The sequence below is a fragment of the Bubalus bubalis genome, chromosome 2, assembly GCF_019923935.1.
Source record: "Bubalus bubalis isolate 160015118507 breed Murrah chromosome 2, NDDB_SH_1, whole genome shotgun sequence".
Classification (NCBI taxonomy): domain Eukaryota; kingdom Metazoa; phylum Chordata; class Mammalia; order Artiodactyla; family Bovidae; genus Bubalus; species Bubalus bubalis.
In genome coordinates this window covers 171,911,372-171,937,315 of record NC_059158.1, presented here as the reverse complement: position 1 = coordinate 171,937,315, position 25,944 = coordinate 171,911,372, and the positions used below count along the sequence as shown (strand labels likewise).

Genomic DNA, 25,944 nt, shown 5'->3' with positions numbered 1-25,944 from the left:
TTAGGGAAAAGAGTAGACAAACAGTGACTTTTTTTTAAAGGAACTAGAAAATATAAAAAAGAAATAGTGAGAAATAAAGAATACAATAACTGAAAGGAAAACCACACTATAAGGAATGAGTAGCAGACTCAGTGAAACAAAAGAATGTACAGGTGATCTGGAAGACAGAATAATGGAAATCACCCAACAAGACCAGCAAAAAAAAAAAAACTTTAAGAAATGAGAACAGTTTAAGAGATCTCTGAAATAACACCAAGCACACCAATACCAATATTCACATTATACAGGTCCCAGAAAAAGAAAAGAGAGAGAACAGGATCAAAAACGTACTTGATGAAATTACAGCTGAAAACTTTCCAAACCTGAAGAAGGTACAGAAAGCATGGAAGGACCCAAACAAGTTGAACCTAAGTAGACTCATACCAAGCTGTGTCATAATTAAAACAGCAAGACTTAAGATAAAGAGAGAATCCTAAAGGAAGCAAGAGAAAAAGAGTCATGTACAAGGGAATCCCTATAAGGCTATCTGCTGATTTTTCTGCAGAAACTTTGCAAGGCCAAAAGGGAATGACCTGATACATTCAAAGTGCTGAAAGGGAAAAACCTGGAACCTAGGATACTCTACCCAGCAAGATTATCATATAAAATTGAAGGAGAGATAAAGAACTTCAAGACAATTAAAAACTAAAAGAGTTCACCAATACTAAACCTACCCTAAAATAAATATTAAAGGGTCTTTTCTAAGTAAAAAAGAAAAGGCTATAACAAGAAGTAACAATTTACAGGAAAAGGAAAATCCCACTAGGAAAGGCAAACTAATTGTAAGGGCTGATATCAACCACTTAAATTAAGTGTTATGAAGATTAAAAGACAAAAATATTTTAAAGCAACTATAACTTAGAGCTTAAAATATTTATAAAAATATTTTAAAGCAACTATAATAGAGCTTCCCAGATGGTGCCAGTAGTAAAGAACTCACCTGCCAATGGAGGAGGTGTAAGAGTCATGGGTTCAATCCCTGGGTTGGGAAGATCCCCTGGAGGAAGACATGGCAACCCACTCCAGTATTCTTGCCTGGAGAATCATGGACAGAGGAGCCGGGAGGGCTACAGTCCATAGGGTTGCAAAGAGTTAGACATCACTGAAGCGACTTAGCACGCATGCATAACTATAATAAACAGCAAAGGATAAACATTAAAATGTAAAATAAAACATTAAAAACATGAAATATGGGGGAGAGGAGTAAAAATAGAAGATCTTTTAGAATGTGTCTGAACTAATATGACTATCAGTTTAAAACATGTAGGTATAGTTACAGGCCATCATAGATGAAGCCCATGGTAACCACATCAAAAAGCATATAAGGAGCCCAGAAAATCTGACCTATTCTAAACTGAAAAAAATTAATACATGCCAATCTCCAAATGACACAGAGGTTAGAATTAAAGACAAGGACTTTAAGCCAGCCATGAATACTATGCTCTCTGAGATAAAGGAAAAGACATGTGAATGAATAAAATGATAGAAAAATCTCAACAGAGAAATAAAATTTACTTTAAAAATGGAAATTTTAAAACAGAAAAATACAATAGCTGAAACTAAAAATTCAGTGGATAATCTTAATAGCAAAACAGAGATAATAATTAAAAAATCAATGAGCTTAAATTTACTAATACATATTATACAATCTGAAAAATAGAGGAAAAAAATTGAACAAAGAGATGAACAGAGTCTTATGGACTTAAGGGATAATGTCAAAAGATCAAACATGTAGGTACTTGGGAGTTTCAAAAGATAGAGAATGAGTCCAAAAAAGTAGAATAAATGTTGACCAAAACATCCCAGATTTGGTGTAAAAGACATAAATATATAGATACAAGAAGCTCAGTTCAGTTTAGTCGCTCAGTCATGTCTGACTCTTTGCAACCCCATGGACCACAGCACGCCAGGCCTCCCTGTCCATCACCAACTCCCGGAGTTTACCCAAACTCATGTCCATCGAGTTGGTGATGCCATCCAACCATCTCATCCTCTGTCGTCCCCTTCTCCTCCTGCCCCCAATCTTTCCCAGCATCAGTTCAGTTCAGTTCAGTCACTCAGTCGTGTCCGACTCTTCACAACCCCATAAATCGCAGAACGCCAGGCCTCCCTGTACATCACCAACTCCCGAAGTTCACTCAGACTCACGTCCATCGAGTCAGTGATGCCATCCAGCCATCTCATCCTCTGTCGTCCCCTTCTCCTCCTGCCCCCAATCCCTCCCAGCATCAGAGTCTTTTCCAATGAGTCAACTCTTCGCATGAGGTGGCCAAAGTACTGGAGTTTCAGCTTTAGCATCATTCCTTCCAAAGAAATCCCAGGGCTGATCTCCTTCAGAATGGACTGGTTGGATCTCCTTGCAGTCCAAGGGACTCTCAAGAGTCTTCTCCAACACCACAGTTCAAAAGCATCAATTCTTCAGTGCTCAGCTTTCTTCACAGTCCAACTCTCACATCCATACATGACCACTGGAAAAACCATAGCCTTGACTAGACAGACCTTTGTTGGCAAAGTAATGTCTCTGCTTTTCAATATGCTATCTAGGTCAGGGTCTTTTCAAATGAGCCAGCTCTTCACATCAGGTGGCCAAAGTATTGGAGTTTCAGCTTCAACATCAGTCCTTCCAATGAACACCCAAGACTGATCACCTTTAGGATGGACTGGTTGGATCTCCTTGCAGTCCAAGGGACTCTCAAGAGTCTTCTCCAACACCACAGTTCAAAAGCATCAATTCTTCAGCACTCAGCTTTCTTTATAGTCCAACTCTCACATCCATACATGACCACTGGAAAAACCATAGCCTTGACTAGACAGACCTTTGTTGGCAAAGTAATGTCTCTGCTTTTCAGTATGCTGTCTAGGTTGGTCATAACTTTCCTTCCAAGGAGAAAGCGTCTTTTAATTTCATGGCTGCAGCCACCATTGGCAGTGATTTTGGAGCCCAAAAAAATAAAGTCTGACACTGTTTCCACTGTCTCCCCATTTATTTGCCATGAAGTGATGGGACCAGATGCCATGATCTTCGTTTTCTGAATGTTGAGCTTTAAGCCAACTTTTTCACTCTCCTCTTTCACTTTCATCAAGAGGCTCTTTAGTTCTTCTTCACTTTCTGCCATAAGGGTGGTGTCATCTGTGTATCTGAGGTTATTGATATTTCTCCTGGCAATCTTGATTCCAGCTTGTGCTTCTTCCAGCCCAGCGTTTCTCATGATGTACTCTGCATATAAATTAAATAAGCAGGGTGACAATATACAGCCTTGATATATTCCTTTCCCTATTTGGAACTAGCCTGTTGTTCCATGTCCAGTTGCTTCCTGACCTGCATACAGATTTCTCAAGAGGCAGATCAGGTGGTCTGGTATTCCCATCTCTTTCCCATCTCTTTCAGAAGCTCAATGAACTCCAAAAAGGAAAACTTCAAAGAAAACTACATATAGACTCATCATAATCAAACTGCTAAAAACCAAAGATACGGACAAAATCTAAAACAAGCAAAGGAAAATGGTACACTACACAGAAGGGAATACATTCAAACGGCAGCAGATTTCTTTTTTTTTTTTCTTTTGGCCATGACACACAGTTTGTGGGATCCTATTTCTGAGACCTGAGCACCAAAGAATTGATGCTTTTGAACTGTGGTGTTGGAGAAGACTCTTGAGAGTCCCTTGGACTGCAAGGAGATCCAACCAGTCCATTCTGAAGGAGATCAGCCCTGGGATTTCTTTGGAAGGAATGATGCTAAAGCTGAAACTCCAGTACTTTGGCCACCTCATGCGAAGAGTTGACTCATTGGAAAAGACTCTGATGCTGGGAGGGATTGGGGGCAGGAGGAGAAGGGGACGACAGAGGATGAGATGGCTGGATGGCATCACTGACTCGATGGACGTGAGTCTGAGTGAACTCCGGGAGTCGGTGATGGACAGGGAGGCCTGGTGTGCTGCGATTCATGGGGTCGCAGAGTCGGACACGACTGAGCGACTGATCTGATCTGTTGTGATCTGATTTCTGAGACCAAGGATTGAACCCAGGCCCTCAGCAGTGAGTGCTTATTGTCCCAACCACTGGACCACCAGGGAATTTCCTCTTATCCTCTCTTACTGTCTTCTTTCAAGCCATCCAGAAGACAGCGGAACACTGTCAGCACTTCTAAAACATCTTCTTACCATCTTCTAGGGGCTTCTCAGGTGACACTACAGGTAAAGAATCAGCCTGCCAATGCAGGAGACCTAAGAGACTTGGGTTCAATCCCTGAGTTGGGAAAATCCCCTGGAGAAGGAAATGGCAACCCACTCCAGTATTTCTTGCCTGGGAAATCCCATGAACAGAGGAACCTGGCAGACTATAGTCCATATGGTCGCACAGAGTCGGACACAACTGAAGTGACATAGCACACATCATCTTCTTTCATGATAGCCAGAAGACAACAGGACAACATTTTTAAAGAGCTGAAAGAAAAAACTATCGAACCTGAATTCTACATCCATTAAAAATATTCTTCAGAATGAACACAAAATAAAGACAATTTTCAGATAAAGGGGAACCAAGGAAATCCATCACCAGCATAACTGTACTACAAGAAATACCAAAGGAAGTTCTTCAGACTGAAGGTAAGGGATACCAGAGCAAAAACTGGATCCTCAGAAAAAACTGTTAAGTATTAGAAATATTTAATGTACATAAATTAGATCTCAATAAAATACTAAAAAAAATTTAAGGAAGATTATTTCTAACCTAGAATTCTATATGCAGTCAAACTAAAAATCAAATATGGGGGAGTAGAATAAAAGACATTCAGAAGTATAGATCTAAAAAAATTCATGTGTTTTTTTTTTTCTTATGAAGCTAAAAAAGGATATGTTCCACAAAATGACAAAGTAAACTAAGAAAAAGGATGACATGGGATACAATAAGGAAGAAACACAGCAAAAGAAGTACAAAGCCCAGGATGACAGAGAGAGGAGGTTCCAGGATCACAAATGCACTAGGCATAGAGGGCAACTGCTAGACTGGAGGACAAGGGAGTAGATTAGAATAGTCTCCAGAGAGAGAATGATATGAAGATCCCTGCTACCAAAATCATTATTGTCTTTTTAACCTAAAGCAGAAAGTCTGAGTGAATCCAATCTGCTTCCTGTTCTTGGGTCAACTTGACCATAACCAGATGAAGTCCCCACCCCACTCACTCCTGCAGTAACTTGATTCAGCTGAAGTCACTCATTTCTCCACACACAAGTGTTCTACTTTCATCAACTTATGAGTTTGTGAATTAATTACAGGAGAAATTATAAGCACGGTATGCTTCCTTTTATATATATAAAAAAGAAGGAAAAACAAAAATTACACACAAACATATGCTCATTTGTGCAAAAAGACACACAAAATAATAAATTAGAACTAGTGAGACTAGATAACTACAGGGGGTAGGTGAGAACAGGGTCAAAAGGAGAAAAGTAGGAACTGGAATTTCTTTTCTCACTAAAAGAAATCGATGTAACACTTTACTGCATATGCCTTCTTGTATATTCTAACTTTTGAAATCATACTCATGTTTCACATACTCAAAAAAAAAGGCAACATAAAATAAAATAAGAATGGGGGAAATAACTAAAATGCAGTACAAATAAAAACAAGTGATCCTTACTATATTTAAAATGAAAAATAAACAACATAATAAAGGAACTGAGGGACAAAACTAACCCAAGTAACTTTTAAGCATATTATTTAACTAAGCCCTAAGGCTGAAGACAAAAAAGAAGGGTAAATGAGAATTAAATTCTAATCACAGATTAGTTTTTCACAGAGATATGAGTTAGCAACTCTACTTTCTGTGTAGTCTGCTGCCGCTGCTAAGTTGCTTCAGTCATGTCCGACTCTGTGCAACCCCATAGATGGCAGCCCACCAGGCTCCCCCGTCCCTGGGATTCTCCAGGCAAGAACACTGGAGTGGGTTGCCACTTCCTTCTCCAATGCAGGAAAATGAGGAGTGAAAGGGAAGTCGCTCAGTCGTGTCCAACTCTTAGTGACCCCATGGACTGCAGCCTACCAGGCTCCTCCATCCATGGGATTTTCCAGACAAGAGTACTGGAGTGGGGTGCCATTGCCTTCTCCTCTGTGTAGTCTAGGCTTGAACAAATAACTAAATATTTGTTTACTTATTGGTACTATTGTAGATAATAAAGAGCGAGGTTTCAATGTTGGAGAAAGAAACATAAAAAGTAGAAAGGCTAGAATAAACTCCACAGTACAGAGATGTAATTGGAACTATCACTGTAATTCAGTGGTTTATAATATACAAATATATATGTCTGTATTGCATACACACACACAAATGTATACAAGTATGTATGTATATATTCATATATTACCTAACTGTCTTCTAAGAGGGCCAGGAATCAGTGATATTCCAATAGCAATGAGCATATCTGGGGTCCATGTCTCAGTGTTTAAATATGATTCACTGTTGAAAGGAATCAAGGCTTCTTAGAAAAAGGGCCAACTCGTAGACTGCAGAAGGGAAAGAACAAAGTGAGCCTAGAAAAGGAGTTGGCAAACTACAGCCCACAGGCCAAATCCAATCAGCCACCTGTCTTTGTAAATAAAGTTTTATTGGAACACAGCCATGCTCATTCATTTATAAATTGTCTATGGCTGCTTTCCTGTTGTGAGGGTGGAGTCAAGTAATTTCAACAGAGACCGTATGGCCCACTAAGCCAAAAATATTTACTATCTGGCTACTTACAGAAAAAGTTTGCCAAGCCCTGGCCGAGAATGTCTTGTTGTTCCAGAAAGTAAGGAAAGACTCAAAAAATGAGGGGGACATGTCAAAAGTTCACAGGAGGCAGTTAAAAAGTCTCCTACTGGCCAAAATTATGACAACTTTTAAGTATCAAAAATTTTACATGATAACAGATTATATATAACCCATTAAATAAAATGAGAATCCATGAGTTCATACTGAGATAAAGACAAATATGTAAATAAATAAAATGGGGGAAGCTCTCCTTACCTAAGAACCTCAAATAGTAAATGTAGAAAAAAATGATGGAATTGGAAAATTACCATTGGTAATAATCATCATAATTAATTAATATTCATCAATGGATGTTAAAACTAGTGGGTGAAAATTTCAGGAATAATAGGATATTAAATAGTCTGAAAATAGTCTCAAAGATACTTATTGAAAACAAGGAGGAAAAGCATATGTTGATGGTGGAGAAATCTGGAAGATCACTTTTAACCAAGTGATCAAAGTAAACACTTGTAATGGGACAAATCAATATCATATGCCTCCTGATATGACACATTAAGAAAAACATGTTGCTTGTGAAACATCAATTAAACCCAAACTGAGGGACCTGCTACAAAATAACTGGCCTGTAACCTTCAAAAATGTTAAATTCATTAAAGGAAAAATTCCCAAGTTAAAGGAAACTAAAGACACATGACAACTCTTTAGAACTTGTGATCCAGAATTGGGAAACTTGAAGACGTGTGAATACGATCTATAAACTAGCTAATGGCATTATATCAATGTTAATTTCCTGATTTTGATCCTTGCATAATGGTCACAAAAGAGAAAGGCTATGTTTTGACTATCTGCAAGTTACTCTCAAATAGCTCCAAACAAAGGGCAAGTGGGAAGGGCTATTAAACTAAATGCAGTAAGATATTAATGCTGAGGAATCTGGTGAAGAGTACAGAGTAATATTTTGTGCTATTCTCGCATCTTTTCTGTTGGTCTAAAATTACACAGCTTCAAAAATAATCCAAGTTTTTAATTATAAAACCATATTTGTTTATTGAGTTATAATTTTATCATGCTAAAGAACATTGCCAACAGCTAAGAATATATCAATTGAAAAGCACTCCCTAACGTTATACAAATGATATACTTAATAAAAGAAGCTCAAATAATCAGTTAAAGGATATGTGTTCTGGAAAATCATTCCATCCTGTTTCATGTGGGCCAAGAGATTTATTAGCTGCAGGCTCTAATAAAGTGATCTCAAATGAGAGTTATGTCAATAAAAACACTGCCTCTCAACAGGTCAGAAGTGACTTTACTCACTTACATTTTACAAAATATTTGGAGGATTTAAAAGATTGAATGTCCTGAAAGGGACAACAACCCAGCACTTTTTGCAAACACAGCTGTTGGTTAAAGCTCTTGAGAAAAGAAAAGCTCTGGAATGAGAATCAGTTGTAGGAAGAGATAATGGTTATAAAATACTAAGAAAATTTTGGAATCTCCTTAATAGCTGACCTGTTGCTAAATATGTACTTTATTACTATTAGGTTGGTGCAAAAGTAACTGCGATTTTGCATTGTTGAACTTTGCCGTTTGATATTGAAATACATCCTTAAATAAATGTGATTATGTTCTGCATCATTTTAATGCGCATTTCTCATTTTATGTTTTTTTGCTAATGATTTATTATTTGATGTTTATTTTATATTTATTTTAGACTAGGGCTTCCCTTGTGGCTCAGCCGGTAAAGAATCCACCTACAATGCAGGAGATCTGGGTTCGATCCCTGGGTTGGGAAGATCCCCTGGAGAAGAGAACAGCTACCCACTCCAGTATTCTAGTCTGGAGAATTCCGTGGATTATAGTATATAGTCCATGGGGTTGCAGAGTCAGACCCAACTGAACAACTTTCACTTTCACTTTTTCAGGGAAATGATGTTAGACAAAAAGCAAATTCAAGTGATTTTCTTATTTGAGTTCAAAATGGGCCGTAAAGCAGCAGAGACAACTCTCAACAACAACACATTTGGCTCTGGAACTGCTAATGAACCTACAGTGCAGTGGTGGTTGGTTCAAGAAGTTCTACAAAGGAGACAAGAGCCTTGAAAATGAGGAGCACAGTGGCCAGCCACTGGAGGTTGACAACCCAATTAAGAGGATCATCGAAGCTGTTCCTCTTAGAACTAGAGGACAAATTGATGAAGAACTCAACATTGACCATTTCTTCGGTTATTCAGCATTTGAAACAAATTGGAAGGTGAAAAAGCTCAGTGAGTGGGTACCTCATGAGCTGACCAAAAATCAAAAAAATCATTGTTTTGAAGTGTCATCTTCTCTTATTCTATGCAACAACAATGAATCACTTCTCAATCAGATTGTGACGTGCAACGAAAAGTGGATTTTATACAACAACCAGTGATGACCAGCTCAGTGACTGAATCAAGAAGCAGTTCCAAAGCACTTCTCAAAGCCAAACTTGCACCAAAAAAAGGTTCATGGTCACTGTTTGGTGGTCTGCTGCCAGTCTGATCCACTGCAGTTTTCTGAATCCCACCAAAACCATTACATCTGAGATGTATGCTCAGCAAGTGATGAGATGCACCAAAAACTGCAATCTCTGCAGGCAGCATTGGTCAACAGGAAGGGCCCAATTCTTCTCCACAACAACGCCCAACCACACGTCACACAGTCAACGCTTCAAAAGTTGAGCAAATTGGCCTACGAAGTTTTGCCTCATCGGCCATATTCACTTGACCTCTTGCCAACCACTTTCAGCATCTCGACAACTTTTGCAGGGAAACCACTTCCACAACCAGCAGGAGACAGAAAACGCTTTCCAAGAGTTTGTTAAATCCCAAAGCACAGATTTTTATGCTATAGGAATAAACACACTTATTTCTTGTTGGCAAAAATGTGTTGATTGCAACGGTTCTTATTATTAAAGATGTTTTTGAAAGTGATTTAAAAGTCACAGTCTGAAACCCCAGTTATGTTTGCCCCAACTTAATATATCCTAGGGACCTTGTCAGGCCCTGAGCACAGAACAATAAATGCATGACCGACAAGGTCTCTCCTCTCCTAGTACTTATAATCTAGGGCATGGAGAAGACAATAAACAAGTAAACAGACAACAAGGCAGCGAAACAGAATGATGAGGTAGTAACAAATGAGATGGGGAAAGAGGACACAACTATACCTCTAGCGATTAGAAAAAGCCTCGAGTGAAAAGTTAATTCCAAGCCAAGATCTGAATGACAAAAAATCCATGTGAAGGTCTCAGCGTATGGCCTTCTGGGCAGAGGGAATGACAAGCGCAAAGACAACAAAGGAGAAACAATCTCAGAATGTTCAAAGAACTTTTAAAAAGGGATCTCATTAATATTCTCAATACAGTAGATGATTCAACAGAATTGTCAAGTCTGTATCAGGTATGATAATGGCACCGTGACTCTGTATGACAATTTACATATTGCATATGTATATGTATGTGTATGTAGAATAAACAACATCAGAGATTTCTTGAAAATATTTCATTAAAGGAAAGATATAAAATATGAATGAATAAGGCAAAAGTGAAAAACTTCTTGATTTTGGTAAAAAATGAAGGCTGATGAACTACTCTTTCTAGTATGTTTGAAATTTTTTGTAATTATTTTAGAAAACTCCACATAACAGAAACTTCATCCAAAAAATGGCAAAACCTCATTCATATTTTCTTTCTCTTACTTTAATATTTCAGCTCAGCTCTTACCTCTTCAGTTCTGTATCCTGATTACCTCATTTGAAGAAATATAAAGGAAAGTTTTCAGAACAAGTACACACTAGACAGGTCTGACACTCTATGGCTGAGTCGTTTTTATAACAAACAGAAATAAACTATCTAAGGCAGGTTTGGAACCCAGAGAGAATTAAAATGAGAGACTATAAAATAAACAGCCACATACTGATAAACAAGAAGTCATTCTCTCTGAGAAAAACAGGAATTGCCTGAACTAAGGACAATCCTCCCAGAGATTAAAAAAACACAATAGGCTTCTTCCCCTCCATTCCTTGGAGAATGTTCTGGCAAAGGTCTCCAGATTGTGAAATCCTGTCAGTTTTCAGACTTGATCTCACTTGACCTTGGTGTTAGCACTTGACACACAGATGAAAATTCCACCTCTTCCCGAGACTCTACCTCCTTGGCAGACAAGACAGAAGTGCTACAGACACCCATGCTTCTTCCTTCGAAGAGCAAGGGTCACATACATAGCCCCGCCTGAGAGATGACAACCTTTGTCCCAGGGAACCAGTTCTAAAAGAACCAGGAATAGGTCCCTATCCCAACATCTATGATCTATCAAATGATGTGTCAGAAACAGTCTATTTCTGGTAACACATTGGAGTCAATATTCTCTGAAAAACCTTCTGATACCAAATTACTACAACTGCTGAACAAAATATTACCAACTTGAGAGCACAGCTGAGCTCTCAAGAGAGAAAAGAAAATCCCCTGGAGCTAAAAATCAAATGAGAGGTAGAAACCAGTATATGTAGAAGCTCAGGCTACAGAGACCGTGGGAGTATGTCCTGGTATCAGAACCAAGAACCCAAAGGCCTATAAAGCTACAAGAGGGAAAGGAGACAAAGCCCTGACCATATGAAATATAGACGAGCAGACATTAGCCCCAATGCAAAACATCAAGACCACTGAGGGGCAACCAACTCAGTGAAAAGGTAGACTGGAAAAAAAATACACCTACTGATTAAAAAAAAAAAAAAAAAAATCAAGAGATATGCCTGTTTTGACCTGGGCTCCAAATGGGAGCAAAGGAGAGTTGCCCCAGAAGATTCATAACCACAGGCCTGCACTCATGCATTGTAGTCATGCTAACCCCAAACACAGGCACTAACTTAAAGTGACCCCACGCTGGTAGTGTCCCAGGGCGCTGGCTGAACCAAAAAAATCATCACAACTATTCACTTCAGAATATTTCCACAGTCAAAAGCCTGAAAAGTGCTTACAAAACACATGAGGAAGAGCACCACCATAACCGGAAATCAAAAACAGAAAAATGTGATGCAAAGGAATGTGGCATCATAAAGATTACAAGTACATAATATTTTAAAACTATATTGTGCATAAAGAAATAAAAGAGAAAATACAAACAACTGAAAGACCTTAAAAAAGACAAGTTTTAAAAGAATTAAACAGAACTTTTAGAAGTAAAAAGTAACTAATGGTGATTAACTTCATAGGTAAATGAAACTATACTGCTTTTCCTCTTGAGTTTTTAACATTAGATAGTTTAACATGTTCAGTTCAGTTAGTTGCTCAGTCGTGTCCCACTCTTTGAGACCACATGAATTGCAGCACGTCAGGCCTCCCTGTCCATCACCAACTCCCGAAGTTCACTCAGACTCATGTCCATCGAGTCGGTGATGCCATCCAGCCATCTCATCCTCTGTCGTCCCCTTCTCCTCCTGTCCTCAATCCCTCCCAACATCAGAGTCTTTTCCAATGAGTCAACTCTTTGCATGAGGTGGCCAAAGTATTGGAGTTGCAGCTTCAACATCAGTCCTTCCAATGAACACCCAGGACTGATTTCCTTTAGAATGGACTGGTTGGATCTCCTTGCAGTCCAAGGGACTCTCGAGAGTCTTCTCCAACACCACAGTTCAAAAGCATCAATTCTTCGGCACTCAGCTTTCTTCACAGTCCAACTCTCACATCCATACATGACCACAGGAAAAACCATAGCCTTGACTAGACGAACCTTTATTGGCAAAGTAATGTCTCTGCTTTTTAGTATGCTGTCTAGGTTGGTCATAACTTTCCTTCCAAGAAGTAAGCGTCTTTTAATTTCATGGCTGCAGCCACCATCGGCAGTGATTTTGGAGCCCCAAAAAATAAAGTCTGACACTGTTTCCACTGTTTCCCCATCTATTTCCCATGAAGTGATGGGACCAGATGCCATGATCTTCGTTTTCTGAATGTTGAGCTTTAAGCCAACTTTTTCACTCTCCTCTTTCACTTTCATCAAGAGGCTCTTTAGTTCTTCTTCACTTTCTGCCATAAGGGTGGTGTCATCTGCATATCTGAGCTTATTGATATTTCTCCGGCAATCTTTATTCTAGTTTGTGCTTCTTCCAGACCAGCATTTCTTATGATGTACTTTGCATAGAAGTTAAATAAGCAGGGTGACAATATACAGCCTTGACGTACTCCTTTTCCTATTTGGAACCAGTCTGTTGTTCCATGTCCAGTTCTAACTGTTGCTTCCTGATCTGCATATAGGTTTCTCAAGAGGCAGGTCAGGTGGTCTGGTATTCCCATCTCTTTCAGAATTTTCCACAATTTATCGTGATCCACACAGTCAAAGGCTTTGGCATAGTCAGTAAAGCAAAAATAGATGTTTTTCTGGAACTCTTTTCCTTTTTCCATGATCCAGTGGATGTCGGCAATTTGATCTCTGGTTCCTCTGCCTTTTCTAAAACCCATGGTTCACGTATTGCTGAAGCCTGGCTTGGAGAATTTTGAGTGTTACTTTACTAGCGTATGAGATGAGTGCAATTGTGCGGTAGTTTGAGCATTCTTTGGCATTGCCTTTCTTTGGGATTGAAATAAAAACTGACCTTTTCCAGTCCCGTGGCCACTGCTGAGTTTTCCAAATTTAGTTAAAAACAAAAGTATATTGTCTGATGTGATCCTCAATGTATGTAAAGAAGATACTTAAGACAACTAATTAGAAAGTAGGGAAGATAAAGGGGCCTAAGTGGTGCTAAGTTTCCCACATTTTAACAGAAGTGGTAAGATATCAACACTAACAGATTAAGACATAGTACAGAGGTCAATTCTACCCAAACTGATTTTTTTTTTTTTTTTTTGCCAAGCTTATCTTAGTTCCCTGACCAGGAATTGAACCTGGAGCTATGGAAGCGAAACCACCAAGCCCCAATCACTGGACCACCAGGGAACTCCCTCAAACTGATTTTTAAACTCAACAGTCTTTTGGACTCTGTGGGAGAAGGCGAGGGTGGGATGATTTGAGAGAATAGCATTGAAACATGTATATTATCATATGTGAAATAGATCGCCAGTCCAGGTTCGATGCATGAGACAGGGTGCTCAGGGCTGGTGCACTGGGATGACCCAGCGGGATGGGATGGGGAGGGAGCTGGGAGGGTTTTTTTTTTTTTTTTTCTTAATAAAAGATTAAAAAAATAAATAAATTCAACACAATTCCTATTAGAATCCCATGATTTCCTGCACATATAGGCAAGCTTATTTTCAAATTTAAATGCAAAGGAACTAGAATAACCAAAATAATGAGAGGGGGAAAAGAGAATAAAGTGCCCAATTTTAAGCTCTAAAGCTACAGGAATCAAGACAGTATGATAACAGACAGACATACAGACCAATGGAACAACAGAGAACCCAGAAACAGACCTACGCAAATACAGCCAACTGATTTTTGACAGAGGTGCAAGGCAAGTGAAGGGAGGAAAAACAGCCTTTTCAACAAATGGCGCTGGAGTAAATGAACATCAATAGACAAAAAAATAACCTTGGCCCAACCGCCACAACTTCTAAAATAAATAAACTCCAAATTATGTCTTAGATTCTATGACACTAAAGACATCGTCCATAAGGAAAAAAACTAACTGGTATTCTTTTTTCATTTCTAGGACCTGGTCATTGACATAGGTGAATGGTAATTTTTAAAATTTTTACTCAACATGTTGATTAGAGCTCTTCTCAGATCTAGAATGTAAGCTCTGTGAGCGTGAGGCCTTGTCCATTTGGTTTACCACTATATCCCAGGGCCTAGTAGGGCTGGTGGAGAAGGCAATGGCACCCCACTCCAGAACTCTTGCCTGGAAAATCCCATGGACGGAGGAGCGTGGTAGGCTGCAGTTCATGGGGTCGCTAAGAGTCAGGCTCGACTGAGCGACTTCACTTTCATTTTCACTTTCATGCATTGGAGAAGGAAATGGCAACCCACTCCAGTGTTCTAGCCTGGAGAATCCCAGGGACAGAGGAGCCTGGTGGGCTGCCGTCTATGGGGTAGCACAGAGTCAGACACGACTGAAGTGACTTAGCAGCAGCAGCAGCAGTAGGACTGGCACATAGAGGGCACCCAGGAAATGTTCATTGAATGAAGTAATTAAAACAGATGCCCTTAGCCAATATTTTATAATAAGTATAAATGAAGAATAACCTTTAAAAATTGTGAATCACTATGTTGTATTCCTGAAACTTTCTATACATACTATTGTATATCAACTATATCTAAAAAAAAAAAAAAAAGCTGTCCTGTTACTCTTCAACAACTATAAATTATTGTAGAGCAGGAACTATGTCTTATGCCTGTTTCTACACAGTGGCCTACAAAGTAGACACTAAATAAATGTTGTTGATAACATGATGATAAGTGATCACAGCCTAATGTCACAGTGGGAATTAAAAAGACAATCTGGCAATAAACTTTGACACTGCTAAAAAAGAAAGAAAAATCTATGTAATGTTTCTCAACTAATATTTTAAAAGGCAATAATAATAGTTAGCTTCAAAATACTAAAACATTTCCCCATATTCCAGAATTTAAGAAAATTCTTAAAGCAAGTGAACTATCTTTCCCCTGCTTATGAAATTATCTTCTAAATTCATATAATACTCTTGAACCATAGTGCTTATTGTAATATTTATCTGAATTCTTAAGTTTAATATTTTCACATCTTGATAATACACAGTAGTATATCAATAAAGGCAGGAAGTACATTAAGGATATTGCTAGAGTAGATTCAAATATCATCTCCCTGCCTAATAAAGACAGAATCATCTTAATGTCACTGAAGTACCAGAATTCAGATCATAAATAACACAACAATAAGTCTTTAAGATTTTCTATGAGGCAGCAGCATACAAAACCAAAATTGAAAAAGATCATCCAGGATCTTCTCAAATATAAACTTTGCTACCAAATAAGGCTCCAAAATGTTATGAGGTGTAAGTTGCCCCATTTTTCAACAAACAGCTTCATTTCTCATGTGTACTTTGTACAGAATTATATTATAAATTCAATCTTATATTTCTCTTCCATATTTTATTATTACGATTAACGTCACCTACAGAATTTCTAAATTGGAACAAGATTACTTCTTATGCTTTAAAGACTTTCATACCAGTTGGTACTTTCAAATCCCTGAAATTTATTCTATCTTCTCTGTTGGGGATAAATGTACAGATGTTGAAAACAAATTCTAGCCAAAGTAGCAAAAGGCTCAGGCTAAACAAAAGCACCTTTAGGAAATGAGGAAAAATCTCTTCTCGTCCTGTGTGTGAGGGAACAGATAGAGAAACTTGTGAAATCTAAAGGGGCAGGGACTGAAGAAAAACTTCGTTTTTTTAAAAACAGAAATCAGAATCTAAACCAACACAAGAAAGCACCCACTGGTATCAGAATTCATGCTCAGTTCCAAATAGCAAAAGACAGTGTCTCATTAAAAAAAAAAAAAAAAGGTTTTATTTTCATAATGTGAGAGAGTGGTCACACTGGAATATCTTCTCCATGATCAGTAAACTCGGGCAATAATAGGATAAAACAATATTCTCTGGCCTTAAGTAACTCAGGACAGTACTTCAGCAGCACTGAAAAAGCTACTCAGAAGGTACTGAAAATTGTGACATGTACTTCATGAACTCCTAGTGCCAGGAGCCGGCATATTGCATATTGAGTGCATATTGCATATTGAGTGCAGCACTTTCCACAGCATCATCTTTCAGGATCTGGAATAGCTCAACTGGAATTCTATCACTGCCGGGAGCCAGCGTGAGGAACTCCGCCCATGACAAAGGTCATGAGGAAGGAGGCTCGGCATACGCAAAGGCGGGATCGAGCTTCAGGAGTCCCCCTGGAAATTCTCGAGCATCTACCCCCAAAACCAGAGTCTGCCTACTTTCTGCTTTGTGCTTTCACCTACACCTCTGAATTTACGGGGGGCTGTCCCCCACTACCTCTCTCTGAAAAAAGAGTTAGCTTACAGCTCCAGTTAATAATTCCTGGGTGTGACAGTGTTTAACCTACAAACTCCTTTGGAAATCCTCTAGCCTGCCTGAATAGGTTTTTCCGGCCACATGTGATTGTTCAGAGCCTCCCAAATGTGAGAGGCAGGAGGTGTTCTAAACTGTCTAAACACAGATTCCTTTGATTAGTTAAAAGATTGATTAGAAATTGTATTGGTGAAGGGTTTTTCACTTATTGAGCCAATGTTTGCTGCTAAGTCTCCATATTCCGTACCTACTGTGTCCTTGGCAGTGTATTGATTGATATAATGGGTGTATAGAAATGTAAGTAGTAGCCTCAATGTTTGTAACGTTGGACCCTTGAGTTAATTCTTTTCTTGATTGAGCCCACCTCACCTTTGCCCTATAGGAATGCAGCTTTGTCCAATGCTTTTTTGGAGGCTGGTGCCTGACTTTGGAATAATCACCTTTAGAGAAAGATAAGTTTCTTAAAATGTTAACAGGCCTCCTGGCCAGAAGATGATGTAATTCACCTGAACTTTTGCATATGATAAGTTTGAAAAGCCTGGCTTTGATTAGGACCAGGAACTGCTGTCCTTGCATGACTCCACCCCTTCCCCCATTATCCTCTATGCACAACTTTAGGTATAAAAACTACTTTGGAAAATAAAGTGCGGGCCTTGTTCACTGAAACTTGGTCTCCCCATGTCTCTCTCTCTCTCAAATTCTGGCTGAGTCTCCATCTGGAGCGCGGAACCCGCCATGCTTGCTAATTATGCCTGGGCTTCTAAGATCCGACCAGGGAGGCCTCAGTGTCTCCTCTCCTTCGGGAGAATGGAAGGACGCCTGCGGCCTACGCAAGTGGTGCAAACTTCTTGTCTTGAAGTTTTATTGGTTCCCGCGTAAACCAAGCTACTCAGCCTCTTTTCTCCACTGAATTTTCCTACTGAGCTATCCTCATTCTATTACTCTTTATATCTTTAATTAATATCTAATTGAAGCTATTGTATCCTTACCCTCGCCGACGCCGTCCCCTCTTCGAATATCCTGGATCAGCCGGGGCTGGACCCCGGCATCCTAGCCCCTGTTATCAAACAAAAAGTCTGCCTAAAATTTTCATTACTTTGGGGAAGACTTTTTTATCTTTTATTTTGGAAATTTTAAAACAATCACAAAGTAGAAAGATGTAATGAATGTATGCTCATCACTCAAATTCAATAATTACCAATACTCAAAGTTATTTCAGCTCCCCCTATACACACACAGCACTTCACCTCCCCCATACACACATACATATATTAAATCATGCTGAAGCATGTGAGAAGACTTTTAATTTCCCTTTTAAAAACTCTAAATTACAAGTCATAAATGGCAAAATATTCTACTCAACAAACAATTCAATAAAAACTACCATTATCACTTAAGGCCTTGACTCACATAAAGCACACATTATGGAGCAAGGTTATCCTAACAGGTTTAGTCTGAATTTCATGCTGTGGTACAGAAGCAACTAATTTAATCATTGAGCTGAAAAATAACTCATCCACCAGCTATATGCAAAATGTGAATGATAATAAAAGCCATCACCGAGCCACATATATTAATCTCAAAATTAATAAGACAAAGGAAAAAAGCTACAAAGCTTATTCATATGGCCAATTTTACCATGGTAGTTTGGAAAAATATGTGACTTTCAGAAATCTATAATCAACTGGGCAAAATGACTAAAATATACAATGATTTAAAGCAGTCTTCCCTCAGTTCAGTCGCTCAGTCATGTCCGACTCTTTGCGACCCCATGAATCGAAGCACGCCAGGCCTCCCTGTCCATCACCAACTCCTGGAGTTCATTCAAACTCACGTCCATCGAGTCAGTGATGCCATCCAGCCATCTCATCCTCTGTCGTCCCCTTCTCCTCCTGCCCCCAATCCCTCCCAGCATCCGAGTCTTTTCCAATGAGTCAACTCTTCGCGTCAGGTGGCCAAAGTACTGGAGTTTCAGCTTTAGCATCATTCCTTCCAAAGAACACCCAGGACCAATCTCGTTTTGAATGGACTGGTTGGATCTCCTTGCAGTCCAAGGGACTCTCAAGAGTCTTCTCTAACACCACATTTCAAAAGCATCAATTCTTCAGTGCTCAGCTTTCTTCACAGTCCAACTCTCACATCCCTAGGTTCATATTATTTCAAATGCCAGTTTCCATGAAAACTACTTTTTTTTAAACGTTAAACAAGAGATTAACATTAACCTGGCTTCTATTAGTTCTTTACTCTTTTTTAATGTCAGTTCTATCTGAGTTTCTTCTCAGGAAGGTGTTGCTACACCAATGCCTACTCTCAGGGCTGCAGCCACAAACATCTGGAACTTTCTACCTACAGACATGGTTGGATGGCATCACCGACTGGATGGACATAAGTCTGAGGAAGTTCCAGGAGTTGGTGATGGACAGGGAAGCCTGGCGTGCTACAGACCATGGGATCGCAGAGAGTCAGACACAACTGAGCGACTGAACTGAACTGAACCTCCAGATTCAGCCCCAGGGAAGATAAGGTCTCACTAAGGACCGTGCTCCTGCCTCCAACACAAGGTCGCCATGGCATCTCACAGGACATTCCAGAAGAAGACATGCAAACTCAGAAGCAGTCACACTGTCCCCTCAAAGTCACAGAGAAGAATTGTAGCATCATTCAAGGCACCTGGAAGAATACCAGACCTAAAATCCTAAACAGCAAAACAACTAAGACAAAATGCAGACCACAGATAGAAAGACAAGGGCACTTTAATGACACGCAGCCAATCTGTGGACTTTGGATCTGGTCTGTCAGGTGATCACCCTGTACCAGGAGACCTGAAAGAGGCCTTACAAAGACAAACTGCTGCCAGTCCTCCTTTTTGTAGAGAAACTATGTTCCATGTTCACACCATTCAACATAAGTTTGAAAGATGGTGACTCTAGGGTTTGCAGTCTTTTCAAAACTCTGTTTCCAACATAAAAACCTCTACCACTCATAAGACCATCATCATGGATTTAATAAGTAATAACTTCAGGTAGATAGCAGAGAAACAGGACAATCCAAGAAAACAAATAACTGAAACAATTCCAAAAATACTGAAACGCAACAAAGACAGACCTGCGGCCTTCCTTATCGCTGCTTCAAAAACAGAACTCAAAACAGCAGCACTGGAACCCTTGCTTCTCAGGGAGACAAAACAAACCTAAAGTCTACAGGTACCAGGAAATCAGCCGGGCCTCCACTTCCACTCCAGAGCTTGAGTTTCCCGGCACTGACCTAAGCCTTCCCAGCAGATGAGCAGAACACATGACAGCAGCTCCACAGCGAAGTTCAGGATCTTGGGGTTACTTTAAAACTTCAGCTATGAGAGTTCAACTCGTCACTTAGGGGACGCTCCACTATCAAGACCTTGCTACTTCCAGATCCACATAAAATAGGAAACCTATATTCACACAGAGCCTCTGTGTACACGGCATTAATCCAGATGTGAGGAATTCCAAAGTTATGATTCCCACGGCAACTGTAATCTTGGCAAACCCACACACATGTATTTTGAACTACTTCAGATGGTAGTGACCTTAAAAAGAACAAAGCACATTTTAATCTCCACAACTAATTACAAAGAAAAACTCCCAGACAGATCGGAGATCAGAAAATTACCTTCCTTCAGAGAGAGTGGAGCTCTTTCTTTGAGACAATTAACAAAGACTAGCCCAAGCACTGAAGAACATTATGCTGGAACAATTCTTACCTGGCCTGAAGGACAAGGGCCAGACAACTTAACGGGGTTTCCTCTGAACACTCACTTCTAACTTGCTAAGACAACCAGCTGTTAGATATTTAGAACTTCATTTCAAATATTTAATATTTTCAAAAAGTAACAAATGCTAATCAGATGCAGAATAGGCTCAATTTTAGTTCTCACTTGAAGCAACAGATGAAATATTTAAATTATTACTAAATAGATCATCTATTGTAAAACAAGTCAAATAATACTTGCTTATGTCAGTTAACACAGAGAATGGTTCCCTGGTTCTTAATTTAAGGTTAAAATGCCAGTTTCCAGAGGGCTGAGTACTACTAGAATAGGCTAAAAGGCTAATAGAAGAAAGTAGAATTTAGTGGTTAAAAGACTTCTGAAGCCAAAGAGCCCAGGTTTGAATCCTCTTCTACCACTTAAAAGTTGTGGCTTTCGGCAAGTCACTTAATGTCTCTGTGCCTGTTTCCCCATCTAAAACAGGCAGTAATAAAACCTAGCATGTGGAGCTGTCTTGAGTATTAAATGAGGTAATATTTGCAAAGTTCTCAGAGCAGTAACTGGCAGACAATAAGCACTCAATAAGCATTCCCTGGTAGCTCAGCTAGTAGAGAATCCACCCAAAATGCAGGAGACTCTGTTTTGATTCCTGGGTCAGAAAGTTCCCCTGGAGAAGGGACAGACTACCCACTCCAGTATTCATGGGCTTCCCTGGTGGCGCAGACAATAAAGAATCTGCCTGCAATGCGGGAGACTTCGGTTCGATCCCTGGGTTGGGAAGATCCTTTGGAGGAGGGCATGGCAACCCACTCCAATATTTTTGCCTGGAGAATCCCTATGGACAAAGGAGCCTGGTGGACTATAGTCCATGAGGTCGCAAACTAAGCACACATTATTAATGTAAAGCTTTTTATTTATTTCACCTTGGCAGCAATCTTTATTTGATAAACCAGCACCCACACAGATTTTAAAAATCTAAAAATAATTTTAATACTATAATGAAATTTTAACCAGTTTCTTTAGCACAACAATAATAAATGACCTTCTCTCCTTTTGCCTCTGTCCTCTACCTGTCTTGTAACTAAAGACAAAATCCGAACTCCTCAGCCAAACACTCAAATTGCTCCATCATCTCTGCTGGTCCACCCTGGCTCAACATCCTGCATACTCCTGTAAGAACCTTCTGTTTCAACTAATTTTCTCACAGTCCTCTAAATACACCTTGTACTCATTCAACAAGCATCTGAGAATCTATGGAGCCAAGCAGTGTGCTAACTCTATATGCAAAGATGACACAGAGTCTGCCCTTAAAAGACCACAGAAAATAATAGAAAAAGACATAAGCAAAAATAGTTTCAGTAGATGTAACTATAGTCACAAAAGAGCAAAGGGTTGGGTAGCTACACGGAGCAGAGTTGATCACTTCTGTAGATGAAGAAGTCCCCTCAGGGAGGCTCTGTTCTGCTCAGTCATGTTCAATTCTTTGCAACCCCATGGACTGTAGACCACCAGGCTCCTCTGCCCATGGAATTTTCCAGGAAAGAATACTGGAGTGGGTTGCCATTTCCTCCTCCAGGGGATCTTCCCAACCCAGAGATGGAACCCACATTAACTTTTGCGACTTCTGCATTGCAGGAGGATTCTTTACCATTGAGCTATTAGGGAAGCCCAAGAAGAGGTAAAAACCTATATAGATCTTTAACCAGAAAAGAAACTACAAAATGCTGCCAAAGACCCACAAGCCCTCCCCGAAATGCATCGGGTTCAGATAGTTTCAGAGACAGGTAATTTCAGTGTTATTTAAACTGCTGGGGGGAGAGAGGGGTTTAAGAAAACTTTTGGATTTATGCTCTAAGGATAAATAATAAACTTGATACCAAATGTGACAAAGAAAGAACACACACTCTTTCACATACAGAATTACAGAAGAATTTTTGTTACAAACATAAATGCAAAACCCAAAATAAAATAAAAAATCTATCCAACATTTAAATGTTAAAAATTATATTCTATGCATGCATGGTATAGAATGTTTATTTTAACATTAAGAAATCAGTTAACATATTCACTATACAGTAAATTAAATTAATGCAATGGAATCAAGCCATCATCAAGCTAAAAGACAAAAGGCACTGATCAAGTCCAACATCCATTTCATTTTCTTTCTAGTTGGAGCAAGGATTACTATCACACTCCACTCTCTGGGCCAGTCACTCTTGCCACTCATACAGTACATGACCTACATCTGTGAATTCATTGGCCAGCCAACAGCCTCAACTCCAAGCTCTAACAATGTGCACCCAACTCCCATTCTTAATTAAGACTTCTTAGTAACTAGGACTAAAAAGAAATTTTCTTCTGATATGATAAGATCTATCTCAAGGAAGCAACACCTCTTATGTAGCATTCAGACCAAATTAATACATAATTTGAATCTAACTATGAGGAAACACCAGACAAACCAGATGAGGAATGTTATATTTAAAAAGAAAAAAAGGCTGTCTTCTTCAAAAACTATCATGTCATAAAAGACAAAGAAGACTACAGAACTGTTCTAGATTAAAGAAGACATAAGAAACATGACAAGTAAGTACCCCGTGTGATCCCCCAACAGATCCTGTCCTCGAGGGGTAAAGATGCTGAAAGAGACTTTACTGGATCAACTGACAACTTGTAATAGAGGGCATATATGAGTAAACTCCAGGAGTTGGTGATGCATAGGGAGGCCTGGCATGCAGCAGTCCATGGGGTTGCATAGAGTCAGACACTACTGAGCAACTGAACTGAACTGATGATCAAAGCTGTATCAGTGTTAAATGAACTAAGTTGATAACTTTTCTTTAGGTGTATAAAAAATATCCCTACACTTGGAAAATACTCACTGAAGTATTTAGGGGTAATCGTGTGCAATCATGCACAATAATCTCAAGACGCTCAAGAAAATTTTCATTTTATATATGTGTGTGTGCCTGTGCATGTGTGTGTGTGTGTAGAGGATGAGAGAGAGGGAGGGTGAGCAAGCACAAAAAGGGTATACGCACTCTTGGGCATTTATCCCAGAGAACTGAAAACTTAGGTTCACACAAAAACCTGCTTATGCATGTTTATACCAACTTTATTCATGACAGCCAAACACTGAAAACAACCCAGCTGCCCTTCAACAGATGAATGGTTAAACAAGTGATGGTACATCCATGCCATGGAATACCGCTCAGCAGTAAAAAGGAACAAACTCTTGATACATGCAACAACCTGGAGAAATCACAAAGGAACTATTTTGAGTGAAAAAAGTCAGTCTCAGAGGTTATGTACTACGTATCTCGTCCCATGTACAATGCATTCTTGAAACAACAAATTAGAGAGAGAGAGTTTAGTGGCTGCCAGGGTTCAGCGAGGCAGAGAGCAAGGGAAATGACTACAGCTATGAAAGTGCAAGACAAGAGATCCTCGGGAAGGGGTAATTCTCGGTCTTGACTGTGGTGGTAATCATACAAATCTACAGATGTGACAGAATGAAATACACACACAGAGTACAAATAAAACTGGTAAAATTGCAATAAGATGGGTGAGTTGTATTGATAATTAATTTCCAAGTTGTGATATACTGTAGCTCAACAAGAGGAAACTGGGTGAAATACACATAGGATCTCTCTTACAACTGCATGTGATTCCACAAGAATCTCAAAATAAAGAGCCTAATTTAAAAGTCAAGTTTAAAAAGGATAAAAGTCAAAACGACAAACAGCCAGAAAATAATTCATGGATGATGGTAAAGCACTAGAGGCATCCTGAGGACAGGAAAAGGCTGCCAGCTCTAACAGCTATTCAGTATTGTTCTAAAGAAGCTAGTTGCCGCCATATGACGAAAAGGGTAATATAAACATCAGAAAAGAGACAAAATGATCAACTATAAATGAAATCATCGTCTACCTAGAAAATCCAACATAATCAAGTGATAAAGTATTACAATATGAGTTCAGTAGTGTCCAAATACAACACAGATGGTTGTTATCTGGAACTGACTAACTGAGGGTTTTTCAACTTTACAACGGTTGAAAGCGACACACGGAGAGTTTCTGTAGAAACTCTACTTTGAATTTTGGTCTTTTCCTAGGCTAGTCATATGTGGGAGATGATCTACTGTGATGCTTGCTGCTGAGCTGAAAGCAGTCATCCACACCCTTACAAGGGTGACCAACTGGTACACTCACAATCACTCTGGACCCAGACAACCCTTCCGTTCTTCACTTTCAGTACAGCAGTCAATAAATTTCATGAGCTAGTCAACACTTTATTATAAAATAGACTTTGTGTTAGATGATTCTGCACCACTGAAGGCTAATATAAGTGGTTTGAACGTGTTTAAGGTGGCAACGCTATGCTATGATGTTAGGTAGGTTAAATGAAATTAAGCGAAAGTCGCTCAGTTGTGTCCAACTCTTTTTGACCCCATGGACTATACAGTCCATGGAATTCTCCAGGCCAGAATACTTCAGTGGGTAGCCTTTCCCTTTCTCCAGGGCATCTTCCCGACCCAGGAACCAAACTGGGGTCAGATTTTTTACCAACTGAGCCACAAGGAAAGCCCAGTTAGGTAGGTTAGGTGTAATAATGGAGAAGGAAATGGCAACCCACTTCAGTACTCTTGCCTGGAAAATTCCATGGATGGAGGAGCCTGGTAGGCTACAGTCCATGGGATTGCAAAGGGTTGATCACGACTAAGCAAGTTCACTGGTTCACTGATTTGAGAAGTAATCCCAGGTGATACCACTCTAATGGCAGAAAGTGAAGATGCACTGAAGAGCCTCTTGATGAGGGTGAAAGATAAGAGTACAAAAGTTGGCTTGAAATTGAACATTCAAAAAACTAAGATGATGGCATCCAGTCTCATCACTTCATGGCAAACAGAAGGGTAAAAAGTGGAAGCAGTGACAAAGTTTATTTTCTTGGGCTCCAAAAGCGTTGCAGATAGTGACTGCAGCCATGAAATTTTTTAAAAGACACTTGCCCCTTGAAGGAAAAGCTATGACAAACCTTGACAGGGTATTAAAAAAGCAGAGACATCACTTTGCCAACAAAGGTCCATGTAGTCAAAGCTATGATTTTTCCAGTAGTCACATATGGATGTGAGGATTGGACCATAAAGAAGGCTGAGTGCCAAAGAACTGATGCTTTTGAATTGTGGTCCTGGAGAAGACTCTTGAGAGTCCCTTGGACTGCATGGAGATCAGACCACTAAATTTTAAAGGAAGTCAACTCTGAATATTCATTGGAAGGACTGAGGCTGAAACTCCAGTACTTTGGCCACCTGATGTGAACAGCTGGCTCATTGGAAAAGACCCTGATGATGGGAAAGATAGAAGGCAGGAGAAGGGGACA

General features: G+C 39.5%; 1 protein-coding gene across 8 annotated transcripts in view; it reads right to left on the bottom strand.

The window, feature by feature from the left end:
- The window catches only part of DIS3L2 (DIS3 like 3'-5' exoribonuclease 2), a 354,495-nt gene that overhangs the window by 312,998 nt on the left and 15,553 nt on the right, over nt 1-25,944 (bottom strand). Inside the window, exon 1 of one of the 8 annotated variants that reach the window (XM_045164624.1) lies at nt 980-1,040. The exons of the other annotated variants lie outside the window; for them this stretch is intronic. The gene's annotated coding sequence lies outside the window, so the exon portion shown is untranslated. Of the gene's footprint in view, nt 1-979; nt 1,041-25,944 lie in introns of those variants that run through there. 8 annotated transcript variants of the gene reach the window in all.